Source organism: Elgaria multicarinata, chromosome 1, assembly GCF_023053635.1.
Source record: "Elgaria multicarinata webbii isolate HBS135686 ecotype San Diego chromosome 1, rElgMul1.1.pri, whole genome shotgun sequence".
In the NCBI taxonomy this organism is placed as follows: domain Eukaryota; kingdom Metazoa; phylum Chordata; class Lepidosauria; order Squamata; family Anguidae; genus Elgaria; species Elgaria multicarinata.
The window spans coordinates 27825763-27834740 of NC_086171.1; the positions used below are offsets into that span (position 1 = coordinate 27825763).

The 8978-nt window shown below is 38.6% G+C and overlaps 1 protein-coding gene across 1 annotated transcript in view; it reads right to left on the bottom strand.

The window, feature by feature from the left end:
* The window catches only part of EPC1 (enhancer of polycomb homolog 1), a 69543-nt gene extending 63447 nt beyond the window's left edge, over window positions 1-6096 (bottom strand). The window contains exons 1-2 of the mRNA XM_063125467.1: window positions 5948-6096; window positions 5079-5268 (exon numbers count right to left, since the gene is read on the bottom strand). The gene's annotated coding sequence lies outside the window, so the exon portion shown is untranslated. The remainder of the gene's footprint in view (window positions 1-5078; window positions 5269-5947) is intronic.
* Between the last annotated feature and the right edge of the window lie 2882 nt (window positions 6097-8978).

Consider the following 8978-nt stretch of genomic DNA (forward strand, 5'->3'; position numbering starts at 1 on the left):
CCAATCTCTCTCCATGGGGACATAAAACTGGGTTTTTTTAAATTGAGATTCTGAAGAATGCACACTACACAAACCCCATTGCTGCACAAAATTTTATAATTATGGAACCTTGAAAGAAAAAATATCCAAGTAATGTAGTGACATGTAGCATTTGATTACTTCAATTAAAAATGTTGGAGCATCTCATTCTTATTTTAACTTATTTACTTAAGAACACATACAAACACCAGAGGCTCCTTGAATATGAACAGATGGGTTATTTTCCTTAAGCATTTGCAGCCATCTTGAAGACAATGCAAAATTATTCAAGGCAGAAGCTGACTATAAAGAGTCATATGACTTTCTCATATAACCAAGTGCTTAAAGAATGAAATGCCATTTCGTGTTGATAGGTACAAGTTAAATTTACTGGGAAAATGCATCTTTGCTATATATGATGCAACAGGCATTGTCCTTTTCCGGAGAAAAGGACCCCACAGGTTTTGAGAGCCCTGTTTCTCCCCTCAGGTCTGCACATGTGCAGAGGATGTATATAGAAACATGCACCAGAGAAACCAGAAGTGTGCGCATGTTTCTTGTAGGGATACGTAATAGCAATGTGGATAGAAAGTCTGAGGCTGCAATTCTACACATGCTTACCTGGAAGTAAGTCCCACAGAATACAATGTGGCTTGCTTCTGGGTGAACATGTATAAGACTGAACTGTAAGGATCTTCAGTTTAGACTCAGATAATAAAGGAAAATGTTATTTTGGACACATATTAACGGGATGAATGTGAGCAGAACTGCAATTTATCCTCTCATAAGTTAACCATGAACAACTCAATTAAATCACGCAGTATCATTAGTCAAAAGGATTCACACCTATGCCAAGGGTGTCAGTTAAGCATCTGGCTGCTAAACAATGGGAGGGAATAGAAGAAAACATCCATTCTTGGCTATTTGCATTTACTCTGAGATATCCCATTTTCAAACATAGAATAGGTACTTTAGGACACTCAATTCCTTGCCATATTTATGTTATATGCCTCAAATATGAATGCAAAATATATGCAAAATATAAGTTTTATCAGCACAAGCATCACTTGAAAGCATCATCTGACCTAAGATTTGCATTGATTCAATCCACAATCACTCACCATTATCCAGAACTAGTTCATCTTCAGAAATAGTAGTAAACATCACTGTAGCTCCTCATTAGCAAGATGATTTGGAGGAAACATAGAAGTTTTATACAGGATTGTGTGTTGTTGTTTTTTAGATGGCAGGAACATAGTATGTACATTACACCACACATATATCATATAACCCTAATCCATGCTTTGCTTAGGGCTTAATTTCCAAGGAAAAAAGCACTAGGGTCAAATCACAAGCCCTATTCCAGAATCCTGGCTGTGTGTAGGCTGTTTTGTGGTTATTCAGATGAACCATGATGACCCCTAGTTCAAATGAAATTCTATCCCAAGAGACTTCTTGTCTAGGCTGCTGAAACTTCTATTTCCTGGCCTTCTCTCCTGCAGTATTTCCACTCAGTTCAGAATGTCTGCACTAAACTAATATTTTCAATTAGAGTCACTTCTTTTTTTCCAGTTTCTTACACTAGCAAGATTTAATCAACTTCAATTTCCTAGTCCCCCTCCCATAGCTCAGTACCTCTCTGCTCTTGACTTTTCCTTTCCTCTTACACAGCATCTCTCGCTGTTTTGTTCCATACAAATTCATTCACTCTGCAGCCCTGTGTCACGTTACCTCACTCAAGTCTTCTGTCATGTTGTTCTCTATGCTTGGAAGAGCCCATAGGCCATATATTCAAAAAGATGCTACCATCCCCTTTAAATCCCTTTATTGAACTGCATAAGCTTCATCATTCAGCTCATGCCCTGTCCTTACAATCTTCTTCACCCCATCTTCACTACTCATTGTCAGTCTAATAATCCAATCCTTTTTTTCACTAGCGTAGCTATCATGTCAATTACATTTAGTACAGAACCTAGTATGGCCCAACACTTTGTAGCAAAAATGGATAACTTTTGGATATGTGAGGTTGATTTGGTCCTCTAATAATGTATACCATAAAACTGGATAATGTATTTGTTATATGAGTAATAATATTTTTCACAATTACAGTAGCACTCAGAACTAGCTTTGCTTGTACAGCCCATGCTGCTTGGCAACTACTATTCTGTCTTAAAAGAGACCTTTAGCAATGCATTATATAGGTATGAGCCATCGGCCTACTTATCATGGTTCCATACTGATTCATATTAAGACAGGTATAGCCATAAATACTAAAAAAAGCTTGAATAACAATGGTCTGAATACTATCAACATTAAGCTGCCTTACACTACTAGCTGCCTTACTACTAGCTCCCTGGTCTTTGGTCCAGATGTTTCCCAGGCTTGCTACCAGAAAGTAGCAGGCCTGGGGGTAGCAGGAATTGAATTTCTGATTTAGCACTACCACTAAGTCAGCCTTCCCCAAGCTAGTGCCCCCCAAATATTTGGGACTCCAATTCCCATCAACCCCAGTCAATGGTCAGGAATGCCGGGAGTTGAAGTCCAAAACATGGGGAGGGTACAAAGACCCTCACCATCTCTCTCTCTCTGTAGGAAGGAGAGGAACTTAGATGTAAAATTCTATCTTTTTAAACACTCCACAACTGTGAACAAATAGATATGGAGACTTTCCTATGAGAATGCAGAGAGAAGTCATGGGTGGAGAGTGAACACTAGTGTCTACTTAAATATGGATAACAGCGTATCTACCAGCAATGCCACACTCGTACCTCTCTTCCTTCACAGCAGCTGTATGTATAAGGCGCCAAGGACTGCACCCATGTATCAAGGTGCCTGTAACACAGTATGGTGCAATCATGTGCTGCACTGCCACATTCTATTGAGATGGAGGCTGCATGAGTTGCATTCCTAGATCTGCAAGAGAACATCCATGATTGGCCTTTTCAAATAACCATTGTTACACAGAGGGGCCCATAACAAGTGAAAACATTTTCTACTGTTAATCTGCTCTTAGCCGAACCATATATTTTTTTACTTACAGACTCAAATGTGGAAATTTTTAACAAGCTATTTATACAACTAAACTACCTACATCTTCTAAGCAAATTTACTTTGGAACCTTCAGATACATTCTGCAGCATCAAAGTCCTTATCATGAAATGTTGTTTCAACAAAAAATATTTTTCCTGAAGTATGTGTTAGAAATATTTGTAGTACAACACACAAGCTATGTCTATGATTATTGTGTGTGCCATAGAATTATAAAATTGAAGTGTGTGTGCCATAGAATTATATAAATAAATTACACATACAAAGGACTACATATTACAAGGCTGAGGAATTCCTAAAGGGAAAAAAATATAACATTCCTTTACAATTCCTTAATAGATTCCTTAACCTGTTGCGTTTTTGAAGATATTTTGATAATTCCAAAACTATGCATTTATAAGATAAGGACTTTCCCCCCCATAATTTCAGCATGTGAGAGTACATCTTCCCAGCCATCTTTGAATCACATTTATCACTTTTTGTTTATACATAAAGATGTTTGCTGGGGACACTATACATTTGTGTCCTTAGTGTGTGTTTGTGTGTGTGTGTGTGTGTGTGTGTGTGTGTGTGTGTTAGTTAGAAGACTACTTGGCAATTTCTAAGAAGCTTTATGTAATATTTATCATGTTAGTTTTCATTACCACACTTATACAAATAAATCTGAATTAAAATATGACCATCTGCAAACTATTCCTAAAATACACAATATTTTAAATAAAGGGCCTAATCCCAGTTTTTGTTCATCTACCAGTTACTCTTTCAAGCAAGGGTGAAAGGCTTTAAGACTGAGCCAGCAATTATGAAAAATACTTATTATATTAAAATAAATTTATAGCACTGTAAAATCATAGAGAGAGACTCCAACAGAGAATATGGAATTGTTTTTGGCTATTACAAAATCTTTTTTTTATTTTTTGGAGCAGGAGTGAAAATATTACTAAATAATGACATAGTTCCTCACATGTCTTAGTAGGGTATTTTTTAGCAAGGAAAAAAAACCCCAAACCCTGCCTCTAGTCTCACAGAACAACAAAGGACTGTGACGACACGTCTGTTATGGTGTACACTGTACTTCACATTTATAGATTTTAATATGTAATACACACACACACAGAGATATTATATGTAGTACGATTGTAAGTCATATTTCATAAGAAAAGAAGAAATGATACAATAGATCAAATCTTGCCCCACCTTTCTCTGCCCACCCCCTTTTCTTGGTGAAACGAACATAAATTGTTTAGGAGCACCACAGCGCCACCAACACAGATCAATACAAAACAAAAAAGATTTCCCGTGTGCAAAAAAAAATGCCTAGAAAAATGCCAAAAATTACAAAATGTCTCCCAAATGCACCTTCTCAAAAGAAGAACAGGACACCTAGATGAGGTATGCTCATTCGGATCCTTTATATAAAGAAGGCTTTAAGATGAGTGACCAAAAAGGAGCTGATTGGCGAATAAAAAGGCCAATGTTTAGTAACAGACATAACTTAATATAAACCCTGTTATGTCAATCTCCTCCTTCATTACAGGAAGAGCAGTTTCTCTTAGTAGTTTTCATCAAGACAGTTCACCCACCCCTAATTAATTACAAACACAAATATCTTAAGGCGTATTCCAATTTCCAATCAAACAATACATTTTGTTCTCTTTAAAAACATTTTTTATGTTTTGTTCTGCACATTTTTTAAAAACAAACAAACATCAACGTTGGGAGACTCCAACTCCACCTTGAAAATATCCGAGTTCTTGATAGCTTCATAAAAGATCCAAGTATAATGTACGGTTCTAATATATTCAGCCTTAAGGAGAGAAGCAAAATTGTTTTCTAATGGTGAAAAATAATGAGACGACGTTTGGTGTAATTAATTAAAAAGAGCTGAGATCCAAGGGAAACGACAATCCTACATTTGATTCATCAACATAGGGAACATCTTTGCAGCCAGCGGATTACCGCAGAAGAAAAAAAGACATATTAAAATTATTATTTTTTTAAAAAAAACTTACCTCGAAAGGAAGGAGACAGCTGCCTCTTCACAACGACTGTAACAAAATAGGCTGTGTGTAGTTTCTCGCTTGCAAATAGCCACCTCCACGCAGCGAAAGGATCCCCGAACATCTTTAAAAATCTTTGCAAATGAAAACTGAGACTTTCTCCCATGATCGGTGGTGGATTCCGAAGGTTTTCTCTCAGGATCTGTGGGGGCGTTTGGGTAAACCGGAGAAATATCCAAAGAAGATTAAAAGCAAAGGCAGCAGGAGCCAGAAGACTCTGGGGTTAACAACTTTGTAATGGCAAACAGGCGTGTTCTGATTGGTTAGGAGGGCAGTGTCCCTCCACAGTCTGCACTATCCCCCGCTCTCCCCCTTCTGCAGCCTGGAAAAAATGCAGAAATGCAGTGTGCCATTTTATACAGGCTTTTAAAACACACCCCAACCCCCGAAAGCCCAGGCTCCGTTTTGTGCCCGTACCAAACAAGAGCCCCTCAAAAGCTTTTCTAGGTCTCTTTCAGTACATAAACGTGTCCTTGGAGGAAGAGAAAGCAAGCGAGGGAAAGAAAAAGACACCCAGACACACAAAATAATCTCATTTCCACACAGAGGCTTTGGCAATGTTCCCCTCCCACCTGAAATAATTCTTTAAAAATTAGGTCCGACTAATAAAAGGCATTCATTAAGCACCACCACCCCTCCTCAGGTCAAGGTGCCTAGTGCAATTTTAAAGTAAATGCAGCAAAATTAGTTTGTCTGAAAGATATCATAGCACCTAAGAATCCCGTCACGCCTGGAACAAAAATCTATGACTCCTTGATATGGAAAGACTATTGAAACAGCAGGAAAGACTCCCCGCCCCGCTCTCAAATCTGCATACCTACCGCCATACATAGAGCTAAGAACATTAATGTCAATAGATACATCCATTGTGATAGATATAGTTATTCCACAAAGACTGTTTAAAAACCCCTCCTTATACTGACTGACAGAATTCTACCATGCTGCCCACAAACAAAATGGCTGTGGCACTGAGTTTTTTTTGGATCCTCCCACCGTGCCTCTCCCCTCGCGGCCTCCGGGAAGTGGTAGAAATCCAAAATAAATCAGTACTCCAAGTACAACGTACGGTCCAAACTCCACATAACATCAGGATGGCGAGAGAGTCTGTCAAAACGCTGCCTTATCTTTAAGGGATCTCTTTGATTGTCTAAAAACGTGCTTCAAACATTGGGAATGTATATGGCTGTGTAATTTGAACTTCCTGCTTTACATATGTATAAGGTCTTTCACCTATCTTGGCAGGCTTTCAAGTTAAGTGTGCTGGGAAATGTGATGCTGTGTGTCTCCAGTTGTGAGCTGAGTCAGATACTCAGCTTCTGTAGTTGGTAAAGAAAAAATGTTGGCGAAAAAACGGGCCTAACAAAGAAAGCAAAAATAACAAAATCTGACAATCCAATCCTCTATTTCCTTTTTTGTTTTTGTTTTTTCAAAAAGGTATTAATTACACAAGGCAAATGATTAAGAATGCTGGCTTCACATAAGTAAAAACATTAAAGAACTTATTTTCTAAGAGCTATGTGTTATTGTAAATATAGGATATGTCTAATCTTAAACTATTACTATTTTCTTTGTGATCAGTTCTAAATGTTAGAAACTTTGTGGAGCCATTAACACCCTTCTCTTTACTCTAAGGAGAAACATATTAAAATTAATTTCACTAATCATTTATTTCAAACTTTGAAACAATAAACATGAAAACCTCTCATGAGCAATTCTTCAGAGCCTATAATACTCCAAATTAAGTTCTCATGGGTGTCTTTAATTTGACTTCAGTGAAAGCTATTTTACTAGCATCCCTCAAACCACTTATGGAATAGTCCCCACTGAAGAAAACTCCTGATTTTGAGGACTGCAGCTTTACAGTGCAAGCTACAAACCACTTGAACCAGTGTTTGACTCTGTTGGTGGCAATAATAAAATGCAATGGGACCAAGCTAGTTTAAATGACTTTCATGGGATATACTTGCAAGCAAACTTCTTAGTATTCCAAACTCATAGTCTGATCTCAAGAGGCTGCTTTAGCTAAAGTCAAACTACCCTGTTGACCAGGGCTGGTAATAGTAATCATGTGACTCCCTTATTAAAACAGCTTCAGTGTCTTTTTTCCAGGAGCAATTCAAAGTTCTAGTTATGACCTATAAAGCCCTATAACTGATCGGGACTGGGCTACCTAACAGACCTCTTTCTCCCATCCAAGCCTGCCTGGGTGAAATCTTCAAAGAAGGCCCTTCTTTTGGTACCATCACCATCAGATGAACATGAGAAACAGCCTTATCAGTAACAACTCTCTCCAGGCTCTGAAACTCCCTGCTGAGAGAGGCACGCTGGCCCCCTCTCTGTTGTCCTCCCAACACAAGCAAAAACATTTTCATTTAGGCAGGACTTTGGCATATAAGCTGGTCTGTTGATGAAGGGGTTTTCAATAGTACAGTGCTGTTTATTTCTTTTGTGTGTTTTTAATTATGCTTTTAATTTATTTGTTATGCTGTGTTTTAATTAAGCTTTGTTAATCTGGATTTTATTGTTAGCTGTCTTGTGTGCCATTTTTATTTTTATTTTGGCAGAAAGGCGGGAAAGGAATTAAATAAATAAATACCTGCATTTGTGTTGTTGTAACTCAAGCAATACTGTAGGTTTCCATCCATCCATCCTAATCTGTGGCATATCAGCGCACAGAAAACCTTTCACCTCTTTATTCTGAAAATTGCTAATGTTGAGAAAATATAGAACCTTTGTATTCTAGATCTAGATAGGAGTCATTAGAACAGAAGAACAATGCTGTGTCAGACCAAAGGCCTATCTAGTCCAGCATTCTGTTTCCACAGTGGCCAACCAACAGATTGTGGGAAGCCCACAGGTAGGACACGCACAATAGTACACTCCTGTTTATTTTCCCCAGTGACTAGTATACAGAGCAATATCAGCCTCCTGCTTATGTTCCACAGCAACTGGTATACATTCCTCTGAATCATTTATTTATTTATAGATTTATTTACTGCTTACCATATTTTTAAAATACCTTAAAGTGGTTAAAATACATTAAAATTCAGCTACCCATAGAGTCACCGTCTTCTCAGAATTCAGTGTCTGTTTGTTAGCCCTCATCCAACCCCATTGCATCTAGGCATTGGCCTCTCCCTTTTCAGATTTCACAGAGAAACAGAGCTGTGTATCATCAGCATTGGCTTTTTCAGGAGCTGACACACCTCCTCCTCCTTCAAGGCAGTAGGCACCATTCTATCATTCACCAATCCTTGGATCCACCAGCAAACCTCTCCCAACTAACTCAAATAAGCCAGGATGGGCAACGGTTCAGAAAGCAGGCCAAACAGCTGCAAGCATCTTGTCTATATCCTCAGGCTGCAAAAACTGAAACTAATCCCATGCAGCTGAACCAGACAGTGCATTGGACACCTCATCAGATGAAGTGTCCAACAGTATGGCATTTACTGAGGAAGATGACAACGAGCCCCAAATCATCCGGAAAAGCTTTTCTGGACAGCTACTTGAGGATGCAATGGAGACAGGAAAGTAGGCCTTCCTTGCTGGCCTCACCATCATGAAGTAAGGATGATTATGCACTCTCATGCATGTACAGTTGGCCTCACAATAGATTTTATGCCACTTATGCTCTATCTACCTCCCAGCTTGTATTATCACCTGGAGCTCATCAGAGAACCAGGAAGCACCTTAGGCTCCACAGTATCAAAGAGGGCACATGGGAATGATCATGTCAACAGCCTGTTTTGTCTCAAGTACAAGTACAGTAGAACCTTGAAATGCTCACCGGCTCTGGCTCCTTGAAATTCCCCCAGCGTATTCAGGAATACGTCAGATTCTATAAGATGCCGG